The 13,664-nt window shown below is 34.8% G+C and overlaps 1 long non-coding RNA gene across 1 annotated transcript; it reads left to right on the top strand.

Moving 5' to 3' along the window:
- Window positions 1-303: 303 nt before the first annotated feature.
- Window positions 304-12,398, top strand: LOC102157338. The gene is made up of 4 exons (XR_005384534.1): window positions 304-495; window positions 605-680; window positions 7,731-7,827; window positions 11,015-12,398. It is a non-coding gene; the product is annotated as an uncharacterized LOC102157338 (long non-coding RNA).
- Window positions 12,399-13,664: the final 1,266 nt, after the last annotated feature.

Below are 13,664 nucleotides of genomic sequence, written 5' to 3'. Positions count from 1 at the left end.
CCCAAACTTTTGCCTATTTTCTCTTTCTTCTCATCTTTCTCAGGGAATAGATGCCCATCTTTTTTTCCAAGGCCAGATTCTAACTTTAATGTTAATTTCCTTTCTGCTTTACTTTTCTTGACTTTGTCTTCTTAGCAAACTTTTTATTGTTTCCTTTTTTCCTCTAGTCACACTTCTCCTAACCTATTCAATGTACTTTCTCTTGAAGTTTCAACATAAAACTTTTTTTTTTTTTTACCATAAACTTCTATAGCTCAAAATCCTATAGATTTCCTCAACATTCCAACCCATTGTGACCTCTTCTGTCTTTAATATCCCTAATGGAGGTTTTCTGTATTACTCTCATAGTTATTTAGTCTACACTGCCCTATTCTCCTTTAATTCTTCCTGGGCATATTCCTTGTTATCTCCATTATATTGTGATTTCAATGATAGTAACAGAAGAGTCATTTTGCTGTTTCATCTCATCTTGAGACCTAATTAACCATTCATAGGGTAGGTACTCAAAAATCTTTAAAAATAAATACATTCAAATGAATTAGAATCTTAAACTTTTCCTTGATATTCTAGAAAAATAAATTTTGATTTTCATCAATCCTAATAGTTTGCTTCTTGACACACCTTGAAACTCCACAGAATACTCCTATTATTGATGATCAAAAGGAAAGGCAAAAACACATGTAAGTACATGAATTTCCAACAAAATTTATTTTAACTTATTTCTTCAGAGAGTTTGCTATTTTAAACACAAAAATAGCTTTCAAATGCAGGATACTGTATTTAAACATTTTGAATCCAGTGACTCAGAAAATAGAAGGACTAATTGCTGTGAATTGTTCAAGCCTACACAGAATTTTGTTTCAATCTCATAACACAGGCTTAGTTCAAGATATGCATGTTCACAAAACAGGTAAAACATCCAAGATGGAGACAAACAGACTCTATATTTGGGTTTACAGAAAGAATTCTAGTAACAAACATAACTTTGAAGATTTTTGTACAGGTTAAACTGCATGAACATGGTATAAATAAAATGATTACCCCTTCAGTTTCTTTTACTAGAAGTTCTTTTAGCACAGTAAAGAATCAAGACTTAACAATGTTAGCTTTAATTTGCACCATTAGATTTCCTACACACAAAACTTCAGGACCCAGGAGAGCCATTGGTGAAGTATCCCACTTTAAGTTAGCACAAAATCTGAACCTATACTGTTAACAAAATAAAAATATATGAAAATCAGTGCTCTCTGCTTGATAGAAAATCTGTTCCCTGTAGTCTTTTACTTTCAACAGCTCAGTTTTGCATGCTTTCAAGACATGGAGGCTGTGAAATTGAGCAAGTGTTAACCTAAAGAAAACCAATGATCTAAAAACTCAAAATCTCCAGTTCTGATTAATGGAAACAAAGACAGACTGGATGGGAATAAAATGAACTATGTTTATAGAGCTTTCCACCTTAATGGAATAATGCAATGGTCGTCATCATTCATATTTTATATTCACTCTCACTATTAATACTACAACATAAACTCATCTAATTTAGAAATGGACCTTATGTGGCCTAATAAACAAAATTGGTGTAATCTAAGGAAATCTAGGCCACCAAGATGAGCTAAGAGGTCTTTTCCCTGCAACACCGTGACCAATTAGAATAATGACTGCTGAAGGAAGATGAGATAGTAAAGCAGAATGACTCAGAAGAGAAAAAAGCCAGACTCAAACGACTTAACTCCAGTAGAATGTAATGGGGAAAGTATTGATTATAACTGACCATCATACTTTATAACATTTTAAATAATATAAATTTTTATACCATGGATTAGGACACTATTTGTCATTCTTATTAAATTATCTTTACTGTAAGGTGTACCTATGCCACATATATATAAATAGCATTACTGAAAACTTACATGTAAATGACATATGTGTTCTGAATCATTTTCCCATAGACTTAGTATAGGATCTCAGATATGTTTGTTTTTTGGTGTGACACAGAATGGAGAAGATGTCATAAGTCAGGATTTTAATGTGAATTTCTATGAGAATTATACCATTATCAATTTCCTGCATTATATATATAATATATATATATAATCTCCAAATGCATTTTCCACACTCACTGAAACCTAATAGTTTGATTTTCATGTGTATTTCTCAGTGATCCTATGGAAACAAAATGTTTAAGTGGTCACTGTGCTTCACACATCCTTGTTTTAAATTATGGTGATGACTATATTTTCAAATTATATTTTTAAATTGTTTGCTGTTTTAATACCTTACTTTCTTTGTTTTAGAATATTGATCATTCTCGATAGCTGCTCTTTAACTTTCATATGCGTAATCATAATATTTACAAATGATGGCAGTTTTGTTTCTTTTTAGTGCTTTTAAATTTATTTTTCATGCTTTATTGATTTAAAGGAGACTCCAGTATAATGTTGATCAGAAAACTGGAAGTCTTAGTCCTGACTTTAAAGACAATGTTTTAGTATTTTATTACGAAGTATCTTGTCTCATGTAATAACATTTGGTCATGAACTTTTTAACATAGTAAATAGGATCTCTTCTATTCCTGTTTGCTGACAGTTTGCCATGAATGGGCTCTGAGTTTATTGAACAATTTTCCTGCAAGTACTGTGAATTATGTTTTAAACCTATTATGATAAATTACACCAATAGATATTTTAACTGTCCTTGTCAGGTTATATCAATGTTATAAGCAAATGCTATATTTGCTTTACCAAAACATAAAATTGTGGAAGAGTTTTCATATTTCTTCTTTTTTAGAACAGTATGAATAAAATAGAGATTATCTAACCCTTGAGTGGTTAAAGTATCCTGTAAATAGATTAAGGATTCATGTCACATTATTTGGGTGATTTTTGTTGTTGTTGTTATTGTTTTTGCTGTTGTTTCTCCCAAGGAACTTTTTCCAAGTATTTTATATTTGCAAAATCATTGGCAAAAATGCTATTGTATAATTGTGGCCTAATTCTCATTACAACTTCTCCATATTGCATAACCTGCCAGAGATTTGTCTATTAGTTTTTCTAAAAAAATAACTTTAGACATTGTTTGCCCTCCCTACTCCTTCTTTATTTTCTATTTAAAATTTTTTTGTTCATATCCTTACATTTTCCCTTCCTCTACTTTCTTTAAATGACTTCATTATTGCTTTTTTATCTGTATAAGTTGAAAGCTATGATTTCAGTATTTCTTTTCTTTTTTTTTTTTTTGAGATAACTACTATGACCACTTTAATGTTCTTTTTTTCTAATATGTACATTTAAGGCTTTGCTTTCTAAGAGTGATTGCAACTAAATCCTACACAATTTAATTTATAATGTTTGCATTATCATTCAGGTCTAAATATTTTCTAATTTCCATCACCGTTTCTACTTGAAATTGCATGAGTGCAAGTAGGGTTGGGGGGGCAGCAGGACAGAGAGGGAGGGAAAGAGAGAACCCCAAACAGGCTCCACACCCAGTATGGAGCCTGACATGGGACTAGATATTACCACCCGGAATCATTACCTGACCTGAAATCAAGAACCCCAAAACCTTGGATTCTTTGACCCTTCATGGGACTCTTCTTTTCTACTATCCCCCATTCCTTGGCCTCCTTCTTCTGAGACTTCTATCCTCCATTACACCAAGAAAACTGGACAATCTGTGTATTTAGTGTACATAAATGCCCCACAACTTTATCCTAATTTCTATTTGGCTTTCTTAACCTCGGGACAGAGTGACTTTGTACCCTTTTGGTTTAATTTTTCTGCCGATGTGGCTATTAAGAATCCATTTTTTAAGGGCTGTTGCTACTTTCATTTCTATTCATCCTCTCCTTCATGAATAAAAGGACCAGTAATTGCTTCCAAAAAAAAAAAAAAAAGGTTGCTTAACCGACTGAACCACCTAGGCACCCTTCATGAGTTCTTTAAATCCAGGGGTTATTTATAAATTTTTTATTTCCAAATATTTGGTGGCTTTTTCTCCTATATTCTCCTAATTTTTAATTATATTGCATTGTAGGCATGTGTGTGATCTGTATGCTTTATTTTATGCCTAAATATGTTGTCGTTTGTTAGTAGTTTCTTATATGTTTGAAAACAATATACTTTAATTCTTGGGTACAGGTTTCTATATATGTCAAACTTGTAACTTTTTTTATAGATCTTATATATATAATTAATGTATAAATAAAATGAATATTACACATAGTCATTTATATATATGTATATACATATATATATAATTTGTACATATACACATAGTTTGTATATAGTAGATCTTAAAATCGTCTAAGAAGTATGTTAAATAAACCATGATAATTATAGATTTGATTTTTATTTTTTGTAAATCAGTCCAATTTTGCTCCATATATTTGGGGGCAACACTGTTAAGTACATACTGATCAACTGCTCCCTTAATTAATTGGCTGTAACCTCTTCTTTCCTTAAGAATGCTTTTGACTTTAAAGTCTCTTTTGTTTGATATTATTATAGTGACATCAGCTTTCTTTGTTTAGTATTTACCTCAAATATAATTTTCCATTCTTTTACACTCTCGTTTTTGCATCTTATGTTTTAAGTAGGTCTCTTATAAATAAAACACAGGCAGATGGATTATTTCTTAATCTACTCTAAGAATTCTTGCCGTTTAACTTGCAAATGTAGTCAATTCACTTTGGATTTATTTCTACCATTCTTTCAACTTTTAAGGCTTTTAAAAACTTTTTAAACTTTTTTAACTCGTATTTTGAGATCATCATAGATTGATGTGAAGTTATAAGATATACCTTTCACTCGTTTTTCCCAATGGTAATATCAGAATAGCTATAGTAAAATACCTCAACCGGGAAATTGACAGTGATCCTGTCAACTCACCTTATTCAGTTTTCACCAGTTTTACATCTGCGTGTGTGTGTGTGTGTGTGTGTGTGTGTGTTCAGGTGTAAGAAGTCCTATCCCATATATGGATGGTGGAACTACCAACACAGTCAAATAGAGAACAATTCCAGCATAAAAATTCCTCTTACTACCTTCACCCATCTCCTTTCTCTCCCCCTACCCTCCCAATTTCTGGAAACCATTAATCTGTTCTCCATTTCTATCATTTTGTCATATCAAGAACATTGTATAAGTGGAATCATACAGTGTATATGATTTTGAGATTGTCTTTTCACTCAGCATACCTCTTATCCCTAAGAACCAAATGGTTGTTGTGTATATTGATATTTCTTCCTTTTCTTCCAGTGGCACGGAGACAGTAACATTCTCATTCAGAAGGAGAGAAAACAATTCTTCCCTTCTATTCTTTATTGAAGCCAGTTCCAATTTGGCTTCCCCACAGTGTCTCTACCAATCTACTTTCAAGATCATCAATGACCTCTATATTGCTAAATACAATGGTGATTTCTCAGTTTTAGCTTACCTGACCTACAAGCATCATTAGAGATAATTTTCCTTCTTGAAACACTTCCCTCATTTGGTCACCAGAACATTACACTCTCTTACCCCCTTACTTATTTCACTAACTGGCCCTTTCTCAGTTTCTGTACTTGTTTCCAGTGGTTGCTATAAAAATTATTACGAACTTAGTAGTCTAAAGCAATACAGATTTATTATCCTGTAGTTCTGGAGATCAAAAGCCCAACATGGGCTCCCTTGCTAATATCAAGAAGTAAAACCTTCTGGGGGCTCCAGGGAAGAACTGGCCTCCTTGCCTTTTCCAGCCTCTGGAGGTGTTTGCATTCCTTGGCTTGCATTCCTTGGCCTCTTTCAAAAATCATATCCCTCTGACCTCTGCTTCTGTCATCACATCTCCTTCTCTGATTGTGACCTTCCTACTTCCCTTTCATAAAGATTTTTGTGATCACTTCAGACTGATCAGGATAATCCAGGAAAGATCTCCCCATCCCAACAGCCTTAATTTCAATCTGCAAAATCTCTTTTGTCATGTAAGGTATTATATTCACTGGTTTTGGGAATTTAGGATGTGAGCATAAATGGGGGCAGGCATTAATCTACTGCCACATTCTCCTTGATGATTCTTCCACATTTCTATAAGCTAAACACTGGCCCACTCCAAGAGCTCCAGTCTCAGATCTCAGTTTCTTCTGTATCTGTACACTTCTTAAGTTAGTTGATACAGTGGCCCATAGAACTCACATATATCATGGTTTATACTCCAACTATAAACTCCTGATGTTCAAATGTGCATATCCAGTCTGGACTTCTCTACTAAATACCAACTGCATGTTTGACAATCTCCACTAGCACTTTCGATGGGCATATCAAATTCAGCATTCCCCAAAAGGACGTTTTCATTTATCTTATATCCAAAAGCTTATTCTGAGAACGTTTCTCATCTTATTGATTTAAAATTCCAAGTTTGCTTACTCAAGACAAAACCCACAATCCTTCTTTGAAGTCCATCTTTTTCACGACTTATGTCTAATACACCAGAAAATCTAGTCAGTTCTACCTTCAAGGCATATTCTGAAACAAATCGCATTTCTTCATCCCCCTACCAGACTAGTCAAAGCCATCACGATCTCTTGACTGGACATTATAGTATCCTCATCCATCTCCCTGTTTGCATCCTTTCTTTTTATGGTTTATTCTTAACTCAGTGACCTGAATGGAAGCATAAGTCAAGTCACTATACCTCTAGTGACTTCTCCACCCCCAGAAACAAAAGGCAAGAAAATTTACAGAACTTACAGTGTCCTATATCATCTGCTCTCCCTTTCCTGCAACTTCTCTTCTGTTACCTCTGTGACCTTTTTTCTATCACTTTCTCCTTGGCTCCGTCTGTTCCTGTCACACTAAACTCCTTTTCTGTCCTCAAATACAACAGGCATGCTCTCCCTATACAGATTTGTACTTTCTTTCTTCCTTTCCTGGTGTTCTCTGCCCCAGATGTTCCCCTCGGCACATTCCCTTCCTTTCTCTGGGTCTTGGTTTAAATTTGATCTCAGTAAGGCCTTCTCTGACCCCCTAATAAAAAGTTATGAGGTCCATCCCTGCCCTAACACTTCCACTTTTATTTGCCACCCCAGCACTCATTCTCATGTGATATATTCAGAAATCTTTCATCTGCACAGTTCATTTTCAAGATCCTGCACCCTATTTTCTATTTTTTCTCTTAAAGACAGCCCTCAAATTATTTAAGCTCCTGGCACTGTAAAACTTGGATCTGTTTTACTTGTTTATTGTGTGTCTCCCTCCATAGGAATATAAGCTCAATGAGAACAGCAGTTCTTGTCATTTTGGATTACTGCTGCACTTATAGCACACAGGAGAACCTGGCATAGTATGTGATAAATATGTGTTGAATCAACTAATAAAATCAGCAGAAAACAAAAATAAAAAGGCCAATGGATATGACCCTATAAAAGAAATAACTTTTATGTATTTTTAAAAAGTACAATAAACAGAATTAAATGTTAATCAGCAATATAGGAAAATATTTGTCACAATTCTAATAGACAAAGTTGAATGCCTTTAACAGGCCAAACAAAAACCCATGTAAATGAACAAGGCAAATTCTAATTATTCTACAGGAAACTATGTAACCAGTATTTGCCAGCTTTAATAAAATGATGCCTTTGTGCTCTTGTAATAAAGATTCATCTAAACTAGATGGGAGAAACCAACAGCTGATAACTAAATTATTTTGTTCAGCACTTACTCTTTATTAATATTCTTATGTTGGCTCTATTCCAGGGCATCTGGAACAGACTGATGAGACACTATGGACCACTCTCAAAAAATAGAGGCAGTCACAAAGCTTGGGACTTTGCATTTTTCAAGGAGTACACAAGTACATTTTTTTTCTATTCTTAATACAATAGTAATTGTAGGAGTATTTATTAATGTTGAATAAGAAAATGATTGGTTATGAATCACAAGTTACAAGACTAAGGGGCTGCTTTTGTACTGCTGTTTTTAATTATAAGCAGCATTTATATACTTTTTCTAATATAGCCCTAATTTCAGGAGAATTGGTGGTAGGCTTGTTTATTTATAGCATATGTTATCTTTTTAAGATGTTATTTATTTGAATTAGAGCCAAAGAGAGAGAGAGAGAGAGAAAGCATGAGTTGTGGGGAGGGGCAGAGGGAGAAGGAGAAGCAGGCTCCCCACTGAGCAGGGAGCCTGATGCCAGGCTCAAATCTCAGGACCCTGGGATCATGACCTGAGCTGAAGGCAGACACTTAAGTGACTGAGCTACCCAGGCATCCCTATAGCATATGTTCTTTAAACAATTACCTAGAATGGTTAAACATTTTTAAATAGGTTGTGTATGCTATTTCAGAACTTTCAGCTTTTTTTCTTTTTTAAAAAATAACATTGATGATTATAAAAATAATTTCTGTTAATTCATTGTAAAATGAATGACAATATAGAGGAATGTAAAGAAGAAACTTTTTCCTATTCTCATCATATAAAGTTTCTATTTTTTAATATTTAGCTTACCGTAAATTTTAAACTTTATTTTAACAAAGCTAGGATCTTAAATATTATTTTGCTTTTTGATTTTGTAATTCAATTCTATATTGTAAGCATTCTCATATTGTGTGTTTCTGAAAAATACAAAAACTCAATGGTTTTAATTTGATAAATGCATTGTATTTAATTTATACTATAAAACTGGTCATATATCCCTATTTTCATATAGACTTAAATGGAAAAAGGTTTAACACAATAGTTCCTAAGTAATCAGAATCTAAGTTTTCATTTGTATAAAATCAGAGCTAATGACCATTTTCATTAAGTTGCTTTACCTGCAATACAAGGAGTCAGACAAGCTGCATAACATTCATCAGCCTGTTGCTCTCTTTGGTAATCCTGGTTCAGATTTAGAACCTATTTATCAGAGGTTGTAAACTAATGAGCTTCCCAAAGTCAGTGAGATATTGTGGCTCAACTAATTGGCGTCCTTTGATGATGGAATCATACATATCCAGCCCTAGCCTTGGATGGTCCCTCTGAATGAGCAAGACTATTTATGACTTTTCTAACATCTGGAAGATAGTAACAAGCCAGTTGCCTTTCCAATAACTTCTAAATCTTAAAAAAAAAACTTTTTCTAAAAAATATTTTATTTACTCATGAGAAACACAGAAAGAAAATAGAGACCTAGGCAGAGGGAGAAGCAGGCTCCCCACAGGGAGCTCTAAGTGGGACTAGATCCCAGAACTCCAGGATCACACCCTGAGCTGAAGGCAGACGCTCAACCACTGAGCCACCAAGGCATCCCTAAAATAATGTTTTTAGTAAGTAGCTAATATTACAGAAAGGCCAAATTGACATATTCAGAAACCGAGACCATAAGTAATATAATGCCAATGCTTTCCAGAAAAGTCTGGAATTTCTACTACCTAGGACAGCAAAGCGATTATAATAGACTATGTTTTTAAAATTCTCTCCTTGTTCCCAAAGATGTTGCCTTCTGTTTACCAGGGTCTGCTCCCTAGTTGACATAAACATTTAAAAAACATATTCATTTGTAAACATCAACTAGTCTAAGGAAAATGTCACATTCTAACCTTTCAGTAGCTACAAAGACTAATTCAAAGAATGAGAATAGGGTCACCTGGGTGGCTTGGTCAGTTAAGTGTTCAACTCTTGATCTCAGCTTAGGTCATGATCTCAGGGTCATGAGACTGAGCTCATATCAGACTCCATGCTTTGCTTAAGATTCTCTCTCTCCTTCTGCTCCTCCCCACTCGAGTGCATGCACTCTCTCTAAAAAAAAAAAAAAAAAAAAGGTCCTACACTATTAGTGTTCCTAACTTAGATGTTCATCATTTTGTCCAATCTAATTAAAAAGGGCACTGTACCATTTTTAAAATGAAAGGTTGTTTTAGATTTCTCATATAGCTTATTCCAGCAGAGAAATCACCTTAAAGTTTTTTGGCCTTTTTCCCCTCATATTCCCTTGTGAACTCATTATTTTTAGAATAGTCACAGACTGTATAGATTTGTCCCAAGTATATGATGAAGTTATATTTTTAAACAATCTGAATCAATGGAAATGTTTAGATACTAAATTATGAGGGATTAGAATTCTCAGAAAGGTCTATATCGAAATTCTGAATAAAACATTAAGCATTTATTCACATACAAACTGTGTTAGCCAAGGTACAATGAAATTGCTCAGAAAATTGCTTTTTATAAATATCTACTTTAATGCACTTGTCTTTAAAGAGCAAAATCACTCACCAAATTTTCCAACTAATGTCTCACCTTTGATATTTTGAATATTAGGGATCTGAAAGAATGAGTTTCTATGTGAAGTAGACTCGATAAAGGCCAACCCTGGCAGTTTTATAACTGAAATTTATACCATTCATCTTTTAAAAAATGCAGTTTATCATCTATCATAGTCGATGGATGAAATTAGTCAATGTCCAAGCAACAGTCAGTATATATGTGTGCGTGCAGAATATACATTTATGTATATACGTATAAATATATACATCCACATATATCCTGAATGGAATGTAGATGTTGCTTTAGAAGACAGAAATTAAAGTTTAATAAACGTATCCTATATGGCAGTGTAGTGGAGGCCTGACAACTCTTCCCTGTGCTGTCTGCCCCAAGAGGCTAATCTGTGTGAGTGGCACCAACAGATTCCTGTGCCCTCGGGCTCCCTGTTGTTTCCTGTCAACGGGAGGGAAGGCATGGAAGGTGTACATTTCCTGGTTCCTTCCCCATGAGGTTGCTATGGGCTGGCCACGCCCCTGATCAGAAGGTTATCTTTACTCTGAAGGCATCCAGAGCCATCCAATTTTCTTATCCTGGGCTCTGGGAAACCCTCCCTCCTCTCATCCTTAACAGTCTACAGATGCAGCTAGTCCAGGTCTATGCATGATCTCTTACACTTCTATAACTTACCCATATTTTTGTGGCTGGCCACTTTTTATAGAAACCTTTCGTAAGTTATCATTTGTGTGAGCCATGTAATTTCTATTGAGGTCCTACTATGTCTCCTTTTCCAGAATTACTCCTCTCCTTGGAAATATTCCCATGCCCATATTAGTGCATGAACTCATCTACTGCCACAGTTGACTGGGTATGGAAAAAAACTCCAGAACTACGATGAGCAAAGAAGAATCCCTTCCTAGAACTTTGGAAATGAAACTAAGAAATTACAACTTTAATTAATCAAATTAATACTTTGATCAAAATAAACATTAACCCCAAGTTTTTGGTGGGCACACACTCTCAGACCCTAGGGAATGGGAAGAAAGCCAATGTGTAGATGAGAGGTGCAGGATCTTTAGTTTTCAAATCCCTGATTCTAGATGTTCATGAGGCCAAACTTCATTCTCCCCCATGGTTTCTGGGATGTGCCAAAGTGTTCTCACAATTGCCTCCCTTTGACTTCACACCCAGTTTAAGATGGACTTCTGCTACTTGGAACAAAAGATCCCACATATAGCCGGCACTGTGCTTAATGTTTTCACATTAAATTCTCATTTGTAGCTCTTGACTCTGCAAAAGCCCTTCAGGGAACACATCAGTATTTTCCTTTACAAGACAAAAACAAAAGCTCAAAAGGTTAAGTAATATATTCAAGGTCACACAACTTGTAAATGACAGAGCTGAGACTTGCAGCCAAAATTACAAACCTAGTTACATTAAAATACACTCTTACACCAAAATTTTATTGGTTTTGGGGAGGTAAAAGCATGTATTTCCACCACGTTTAACCAGAAGTTAACTTTCTAATATGCAAACCTATCATGCTACTTTTTCTGCGGAAGAATATTCCAGTGGCTATTACTACTGCTCCAACATAGCTTAGAAAGACTGGCATGATCCAGCCCCTGCCTGCCTCTCCCGCTCTGTCTCATGCATCTTCATCCAGCCGACTCTTTACTCTAGCCAGCCTGAAAGTGTTTCAGTTCTTTAAAAGCACCATGAGCTCTCTCAGTGTCACTCCCTCATGCATACATTTCTTTCTTTCCACGAGTAATTTTCTCTGGTCTCATCTTAGCCATCTTTTCCCAAAGGAATGAGTTGTTCCTCTGACACCTTACCAGGTCTGGGTCAGGTACCATGCCTAAGTGCTCTTGTATTGCCCTGAGCTTCCTGTGTCAGATCCCTAATTCAACAAAACGTATCTGAGGCTCCTATGGGCCATGTCACATCTTCCTATTGTATCGACTGTACTGAGCCCAGGGTCTGATATGGAACAGATATTCAATGATTATTTATTAAGTGAGTGAATGAATTTGCTGTGTTACTCTTTGAATGTATTACCCTCTCATTAAAAAAAAAATGTATAACTGTTTTTCAATCAAATTCTAAAATCTAAAATATCTCTAGTGCTAAGACTACATAATCAATACATGATCTTTACTGTGTTTACTCTCTGTTCCCCACCCATGTTTTATTCAAACCACCCAGAATTTTAATTGGTATTAATATTTTTATATGTCTTTATATTTTAAGAAATCCTTTAACAAGAGAATTACTATCACACCAAATACTATTTAATCTAGCTATTGAACTTTATAAGTTTTACAAGTTTTATCATTGCTGCTTTTTTCCTTCTATCTTCTTCTTTCCCTTTGTCTCTGTTTGATTGATCCATTGATTTTGGCCTATAAAACAAATTTTTCCAAAACTCACTGCATGTCTGAAAAATTCCATTGTACTCAGTTAAAAAGAAGACAACAGACCCAATATAAAGACTCATGATAAGTTCTGTATCACAAAAACCAGAACAATTTGATTATAGTTTGACTCTCCCAGAAATGGAATCTGAAACCAGTCAACCAGGAAGTGCGTGACCAGCACCAGTTGGGTGATGTGCCTGACGGACCCCTGCCATCCCCTAAAGGAAAGTGACCCTTTAATAAAAAAAACCATGGCCTCATTTAACTCCCTTTTCCTACTCCTTTCTGCCTATAAAAGGCTTTCATTTTGTACAGCTTTTGAAAGCTCCTTTCTGCTAGATTGGCTGCTGCCTGATTCAAATCGATTTTCACTCAAATAAACTCTTAAAATTCTTAAGTTGCCTCACTTTATATTTTAACCACTCTTACTTTTTGATACTGAGTATAGAATTCTAGATTCAAAAGCATTTCCATTCAGAACTTTGAAGAGTTTGACCCACGTTTTTTTTCAAGTATCCCAAGTAAAACCCAACTAAAACCAGTTTGTTTCTCATTTTTATAAATAATCTAATATTTCTCCCTAGAAACTTTTAGGAATTTTTTTCCTTTCTCCTTGAAGTTCACAACTCTGGCCACGACACATCCAGGTTTGGATTGGTTTTCTTTACACATGCTTGGCATGTTGTACAGGCCTCACATCCAACAGCATGTGTCTGTGTGTGTTCAGCTCAAGAAATAATTTTTTTATTAATTGTTTTTTCGATTTCTGTTCTTAATCATCTTCCCATACTTTTTTCTTATTCTATACCCTGGGAAATTTCCTCCAGATCACTGATAGTCTCAGTTCTGTCCATTCCATCAACTCATATTGTGTTGTGTTTCATTTCAGCAATTACATGTTTAATGTGTTTGTGTTCTTTCTTGTTCTCTGACTACCTGCTTTTCATGACAGTCAGTTCTTGTGTTTATGAATGCAATTTTTTTGAATTTCTCTGAATTTATTATTTTGATAATTATCTTTAAA

Source organism: Canis lupus, chromosome 36 (genome assembly GCF_011100685.1).
Source record: "Canis lupus familiaris isolate Mischka breed German Shepherd chromosome 36, alternate assembly UU_Cfam_GSD_1.0, whole genome shotgun sequence".
Taxonomy (NCBI): domain Eukaryota; kingdom Metazoa; phylum Chordata; class Mammalia; order Carnivora; family Canidae; genus Canis; species Canis lupus.
The sequence above is the reverse complement of the archived record's forward strand: the minus strand, read 5'-3'. Positions and strand labels throughout refer to the sequence as shown.